The sequence below is a fragment of the Sander lucioperca genome, chromosome 18 (genome assembly GCF_008315115.2).
Source record: "Sander lucioperca isolate FBNREF2018 chromosome 18, SLUC_FBN_1.2, whole genome shotgun sequence".
Classification (NCBI taxonomy): Eukaryota; Metazoa; Chordata; class Actinopteri; order Perciformes; family Percidae; genus Sander; species Sander lucioperca.
Genome location: NC_050190.1, coordinates 6,061,269 through 6,069,379, shown reverse-complemented (window position 1 = coordinate 6,069,379; position 8,111 = coordinate 6,061,269). Strand labels below are relative to the sequence as shown.

The 8,111-nt window shown below is 39.7% G+C and overlaps 1 protein-coding gene across 1 annotated transcript in view; it reads left to right on the top strand.

Moving 5' to 3' along the window:
- Positions 1 to 8,111, top strand: part of alk (ALK receptor tyrosine kinase) — a 393,824-nt gene that overhangs the window by 53,865 nt on the left and 331,848 nt on the right. The window lies entirely within an intron of this gene.

Genomic DNA, 8,111 nt, shown 5'->3' with positions numbered 1-8,111 from the left:
TGCACAAACAGGACCTATACATGCACTACTGAAGAGATGTGGGCCCTTGCTTAAAGTTACACTGTGTAGGAATTTCTCCCATATAGCGGTGAAATTTTAATTTTGCATTCAAATGAATAGTGCTCTCTAGCACCTCGCTTTTTCAAATGCGTGTTGCAACTACGGTAGCCGTTATGTACCAAGAAGCTATGACAACATGTCTTCCAATTTTCTCTTTTTTGGCAACGAGGATTCCTTCTCCTGTGGCGCGGCATAAGTATGATCCCTGTCCCATGTCCCTCTCAGCGATTATAGTTTTTCAAAATGGTGGAACGACATGGAAGCCTCCTTGGACTTGCCCGTCCAATGTAAATACAGATAAGAAATTCTTCGCTGACGAGGATAAGTCAGATCATTAGCAGAGGTAATTTTACACCAATGAGGACATATTTATGAATGAAGACATTGATTTTAGCTAATAAAATACTTCAAACACTACACAGTGTACCTTTAAGGGCACATTGGTAGTGCCCAGGAGCTGAACTGGCACCTCTCCAGCTACCAGTCCACACTCCATACTTGGTCCGCACAGGAACTTGAACCGGCAACCCTCCGGTTCCCAAGCCGGAACTGCTACCCACACTTTGGATGGACACTCTTTGACTGTGGGTTGAACATATCATTTGTTATTACCATACCCAGTATGTTCCCCTAATGCATTCAGCCCCAAAAGAGTCACAATAAGAGGAGAAATAACCAGTGTTAAACTCAGATTTGATCTCTTCTGTGTCCTGTGTACACAAGAGATTCTTGATTTACAGCAGCGTTGGTTCAGTGCAACAAAAAACGAATGACATTTTCAGGGAATATATTACAATCAAGTGCAATGCATTATAACCAAGCACATGCAACAGTAATCACTGAATCTAATTCCACTACAATTCCACTTCCATTTTCTGTAAAAACCCAGGAGCTGACTTGTATCAGATTTGCTCATTTCCCATGTCCGCCGCTTGGGAATTAACAGCAAACCTGCAAAGCTAACAATCCATGATTTCCCTGCAAACCATAACAAAAACTAATTTTTCCAGCCGAGAAACAAAGTGACATCACATTACCTATAATAAATGCCATGTTTTATGGAAGGTGGGATGCGCCAGTGTAATGGCTGCAGCTAACGTGACAGCAGTGTTTAAACACATTCAGTTTTCTGTCTCTAGAGACCTTTTCGCAGACACATGATCAACCAGATGTGATTATAGTTGTATTAAGGTCTGGCTCTGTGGGAAATCGCTTCTTCCAATTGCATTATGAGAGCTGGTCAGCAGATCAATGGCTTTTTAAAGGCAGAGAAAAGGTAAAAGTGTGGCTGGAAATGATTGATTTGGCTTCAGGGGTAAGAGCCACAGATTTGATCACACAATTAGGTTTTTTTTTTTTTTTTTTGCCGAAAGCTTTTTTGACTTTGCATAAGTATGAAATTAAACAGCAAATGTCTGCTGGTTTAAAATTACTTCTCTTGACCCTAACCAGTGGTGCTGCCCTTTCTTTACACAGTTTACAGTTCATTTACAAACAATCTTCTGTGTGAGCTCATTATACGATTTTGTTCGAGACTGTCTAGATGGCTTGTAAATTGTGCCCACATGAATGGCTAATAAACATCAGTTGCTCTCACTTGTTTTCACAACCTTCAAAATGCATGGTTGGTATGACTTTGAAGGGGAGCCATGTTTTGCTACTCTAACTAGCTCACAGACGGTGCCGTGCCATACAGCAATGGCATCTCTGTCTGAGCACTTACTGTCTACCAGCAGCAGCCTCCAGGCTGAGGTGGGAATAAAAAAGGTCAAGGTAAAAATCCCCTGCAGCGGTCAGACATTTCAGGAACACTGTGAAAAGGCTTTTATACTCAATAAATGAATTATTGCTTCTAAGATGTCCATAAATTGTATTGTTGGTACAGTAACTGATTCATCTTTTTGTGATGATGGATGGTAATCATTTGGAAGAACCATGCATGAATCATGCGGTTCTGCGTGTAATGAAGTCGGTCTTTCCATTTGCAGTTAACGCAGCAGGGAGAAAGGCAGCACATTTGTAAAATCTGCTGTGTGGTACATGTGTCATCGTGAACTTGTGATCGGATTTAATTGCCGCCGGGACTTTGGACAAGTTCCTGTCAGTTTGTTCAGTCATATATCTGATCTAGTGATGGATCTCACCATTACATTTTCAAATTACACTGATCAAGTCAAGGGAGGTTCTCCATCATTCATATATTCCGCCATGTGTCTCATAATATCAGAGGCACTGCTGATTGGATGGCCAAGAGGTATGATGACCTCAGTGTTATTAGATTGCCCTACTGATTAGCTTTATTACCACGTTTATGGCCAAGATGTTATTTACATGTTGAATCTTTGAAGGCCTTTTTTGTTGATTAATGCTGACGTTGGTATGCTGATCCATTGGTTTGTTCGTTAAGGCTATTCTGTACATATAAAACTTGGAAAGCTGTATTGCTGTTATTGTCTTGTCTGTTGTTGATACAGATCTATCATATCTGTTAGAGCTGTGATATCATTAGAACAGCAGTGTCTTTGTCTGAATGCTTTTGGCGGATACAGATTGAGGTTTAGACTACAGGCTCAAGGCAGCATGCTCTATAATCTCTTTAGCTGCTTTAAAGACTTTGACTCACAAGCTACTGGGCCAAGAATCTTTGCAAAAACAAAACAAAATAAACAGTCGTACATGAGGTGCAGCACAGAGGAAGTATTTGGCCATAACATTGCATATGTGGTGTAAACAGTAAATGTAAACAGTAAATGCTCCAATGAGGATAAAAATAGAAGAAATAGCATTTTGACTTTTTATAACTGAAGAGAGGAATTAAACAGTGCTATTATTTAAAAGCTAAAACCGGAGCTAAATTGAATTAATCAAGCATGGGGGTTGGAGTACCAATCAATGGAAAGCTATTAAGATGCATTAAGCAGAGATAACTGGAATTTGTGTGGGGGAAAAAAACATGTGGATATGGGAAAAATGTGCTGTACATTTAGACAAAGAAGCTAATTCACTTTGGCATTTTGAAAGCCATTAAATGTCCCAAATACATGCAGTATGTACTTTGAATTACTGAATAAATATGGAATGTAAGGAATAAAAGTAGAGCATTGATGGAATTAGGGTGTCAGAATTGTGTAAATTCATGCATGTGTTACAAACCAGTCAACGTTTATCCCAGTTCCATCTGATGAAATAATCAGGGGTTTGATGATTGTCATGTGTATTACTGCCAATTTTACCAAAGACGCTCCCTCTCTAGATTTCAAGTCACTCCAGCTGCCCCTATTAGGTACCATGCCAAAACATTTCTTCAATAACTGCTGCTTACTTATTTATGGTAATTCAATTGGCTTCAGATGTGAACATGTAGATGCTGGCGTTACAGGTGTTCAGTTGCACCTGGTGATGAAAGAAAAGAAGATTTGCAGGTGCACATCTCAGGGAGGTTTGATTTGGAAGAAACAGCAAGCAGCTTTGTAGGGGTAGCAATAAATGTGTCGAAATCCTTCACGAGACAGGATGTCATTTCACAACATTCCAGTGTTTAATGAAAAAGAAAAGTAATGTTCCCGTTCATACACATATAAAAGAAACAGCCATGCAAATGCCTCTGACACTGGTGCACCCTTACAGACAGTTTTAGGGCGTATGCTATCTAGAATAGTTGTGTATTAAGGATCAGCTTCCTGTATGACTGGATATATAAGCATTGTACAGCCTATTTTTTTAACTTTGCCATTTTTTTACTGCATTTTTACATGAGGCTCGTTGTAGAAATTCACCAAATCTTCAAATTGATGTTCTACTGTGTTGCATTCATAATAGCAGAGTCTTACAAAATCCAATGAAGCCAGATGCAGACTTGATGTCTAAATAGTTTTTTTTTTGGCTATGTATTTGGTGTAAAGCACTCATTGCTGCAGTGTTTTAACACTACCAAGAAAAGAAAAAAGTATCTTCTGTAAGTGGCACATTTTTTTGTCTGTTCAGAAGTGGTGGCTATTGTACTTTTCATTTTCTAAATCAAATTTGCTGTTACTTTCTGTAATTCACATAGAAAATTTATCTATTTGTAGTTTAAATTTGTAATGGCTCCATCCTGTGTCACTTTGCATACTCTGCCCTCTTACTCACTCAAACTCACATCACATTAATGTTCTGCACCTGGCAGTCTAACCATTAACTCATTTAGCCCACAGCACTACATCCCTCAGTTATACAGTTCCCACATGCACACAGTTAGACTTTAAAAATGTGAAAAAATAATCATGTTTTTGGTACTGGAATGGATGTTACCCGAAGCTTTAAAATCCGGTGTGGAAGCAGTGGGGGGTCTCCACTGAGGAACTTCAAATATTTAAATGAGAAATGACCACTAAGCAAACCATCTAGACCCGTGCCAGCACATTCTAAAATAATTACTTATTGTAAGAGATTGGAAGTCCACTGTAGTAGACAATATTAGACTTCAGACTTAAGTCATTAAATACACACTACATTTAATGATCATGAACATTTATATTCTATCCACTCTACTACACAACTGTATACTTCAATGTACCGTTCAGTCTCGTTTTTTCTCTGCTCAGTAAAGCCTCAGTGTTAGCTTCAAAGGTGAATTTGGTGTCAATTATAGCCCCAGGGTATTGTTACATACTGATTGCCATTGACTGCAGTGACAGCACAGGGAGGTCAAGTCCTCCAAAAGTATTTTGCTTCATCGTTGGCTTTTAAGGTATTAAGCTGGAGACACCAATCAACAAAGTTTGTGTCTACATCCCACAGGAGACAGAGAATCACAATGTAATCTGTGATCTTAACAATATGTCTGTCCTTGTAATTGCCTCGGCAGTCATTCATATATCGACTTTACAGAAAGGGAGACGATACAAGGCCCTGCAGACGTCTGCAGTGCGTGGACTGACATCCAGCTTGACATCCAGAGAAAGAGCGGAAGAGTGATTCTGTGTCAGCACACAGAACATTAACAGGTGATAAAAAGAATATCAACAACAGGCTTGCATGCATCTTTGGTCCCTCTGGTTGTTTGTTGTTGAGGTTCAAAAGGGTGAAGGTACCTGCACGCAAACAGAAAGAAAGCCAATGTGTTTTCAATGTTGCAGAGAATAGCTTTTTAAATTGTTTTCACAAATACTTTCATTACTGAGGATGTAAAGGCCATTGGGTAGTAGTCATTCAACACCTTAGAGCAACTGCTCCTGGCAACTGGAATAACTGAAGCTCCTTTTTTTCCCATTTTCTGACATCTTGTGCAAGCAACATTGTGAAGATGGAGGGGGAAATAAAGCGGTGTGCACAGCATCTCAATATCTGGCCTCGGATATTGTCAGACCTCTGCCTTTTTCTCCAGGATTGATTTGCTCGAGTTAAAGATAGCTGGAGGCTTTTTGAGATGATTCAGCAGTGTTGTGGCGGCTTGGTACAGTGCCTTGCTCTGGACAGGATTAATGCTTATGTCTAGGTCTTACTCAGCTGCTTGAGCATTACATTTGAACTTCTCCTGGTTTTTTGATAAATGTTGTATTTTAGAATTAAAAAAAGGAATGTTCATCAGCAAATTGCATCCCCATCCAGCCCTGCAGATATACATTCAAGTATTTTGTTCTTAAAGGAGACCTATTATGCTTTATCTTATTTTCTGTAATATCTATAATGTTACAATGCGATAAACATATGTAAAAATAATCCCTGTGAGCAAAAACCTCAGTTTTAGACCGTTCTGAACACTTTGCTTCCAACAGTTTTTTTCTACTCTCGGCTTAAGCTGACGTCAGCTTGTGAGAGATTTCTATACGTGCTATATATTTCTGCTCCAGACACGTTACTGTAGTGTTTGCTAGTATAGTTTTTGGTTGAGAAGAAGACAGAGGGTGAATATAATACATAGAAAATAATTTTCATTTTGTGTGATTAAAAACTGTGCCGGCACATTTTATAGTGTTTTGAATGATATATGTAAGTCATAGAAGCTGCTCTAAACTGGAGTCAAATTTCTTGTATGCAAACGCACACTTGGCCTATAAAACTTATTCTGAATCTTTTCAGCAATACTGCAGCTTCAAGCATTTTGATCATGATGATAAGAATCCAAAAAGTTATTTCGTTTTTTTTAATGAGCATGAATGGCTGAGGATTTTTTTCTGTACTTTGATGATGAAAGGTAGAATTTGAAAAATATAAACTTATCGTTAATTATGTCTCTGTTATGACACCCACAGGGTTGGATAGTCTCCTCTAGCTATATTTGGTCAATAAGGAGCTGACAGAAACAACCATCTCCAATCTGTTAAATGAGGTATCCAATCACTGCCCTGGAGTCCATACTAAGGTCTCTTTCTCCTTATCCCTCGCCGTTTTGTATGCAAATACTCAGCATGTCTAATCGTTTGAGAAAAGAGGGTGAGAGCACGGCCTTGTACGCTGCAAACAGAAAGATAAAGAGGAAGACCTGAGAGGCTCGCTGACAAAATAAGAATAGGCCTGATTATTTTTCAAACTCATTAGCATCAGGAGAGTTGGTGCAATGCGAGCAATGTGGACAGGCAGAACACGGGAAAGAGCAAGAGCTTCTGCTCGTTTTCCTCACCCATATGCACAGTGAGTGCTGACGTACGGATCTGAAATCAAATTATGAACACTAGGGAGATTTTGCCAGAGGGGGTTTTTAGAGATGTGTGTGTGTGTGTGTGTGTGTGTGTGTGTGTGTGTGTGTGTGTAGCTCAGTGTTTCATAGACACACCAATGCCCCTTGGCTAAAACTTGTGATCTTCTTCGCTCATTCTTTTCATACCTATCTCTCTGTCTGTATGTATGTCTGTCTGTCTGTCTGTCTGTCTGTCTCTCTTCCTCTCTGTCACTATGTATATCCCAAGACTGTCTGCTGGCCCCCGAATGGCAAGCTTAGGATCCATGGCACAAGCCAGCACTTTGAAAAAGTGCAAAGCTGCAGACCAAAGCAGCTTAGAGAGGCAGTGCACACAGAGGCCTCAATGTGAGTCTCTTTTTTTGCCACAATCAACCCTGCTTGCCTTGCTCTCATGCTCCCAGCAGGCTGTGGTAGAAGATACCAGTGTGTGATCACACCTGACGGTGGGCAGGGCGGTACACGGGTACCGCAGAGCTCTCTGGGAGTGCAATAAGCTCAGTGTTGATCTCTGGCTGCACTCAGCACTATATGACCGACATGTCTCTGAGTGTTCAAGGCTGCGCTGAAGACTGGAACTTCATTGACGTTTTAACAGACATATTGCCCAGACATCTCTAATTATAATTGATTGCCTCTGTCTTTACCCATGCCCTTACAAAATATACAGAGTTGGTGGCGCAGTGTTTGACATTTCAAGAATAGTAATTAGTTGTTTACGAGTGAAGAATTCTCTGGATTTATTTCCCCGGGTATTTTTGTATGGTTCTACATGATGCAGACTTTATAACAATTCCAGTCTTGGAGCTCATTATGTAATTGGATTTTATTGTTAGTTTTTTATTGAGTAGTATCTCTCATTAGACAAAACCCAGAGAACCTAGATCAATTGGATGGAGAACAATAAAAAGTTGTAGCGGCTAAAGTCAAATCAAGCACAAGTGTTGTCAAAAGGTTTATCGATGCATATCTGTTTTTAAGAAATTGGAAACTGTACCATATCACATATTTCTACTCCTCCTGTCTTCACAAGAAGCTACACATACACACACCACTCCCCCTCTGCTAAAGCAGCAGCCTCAGCTAGCTTTCTAGCTAGCTTGCCAAAAGTGCCAGCTACTGGGACGGTACAATGCGCAAGGTGCCAAAGCTGTTCTTCTTGGCAAGGCTACTTGAAGCTAGTGAAGTATAAGATTATCAGATGTTTTGGGTTACAGTTAAATCCTCTAAGAAACTCTCCAAGAGATTACTTCTAACTTATTATACAAACGTATTTCCTTAAGTCAAGACTATCAGGCCTGAGAAATGTCAGACTTTTCATTATATCCATAATAAACAGTTGAAAGGTAGCTGTGTTTTTACAATACACAAGTACTAATTCAGGACCCCATGA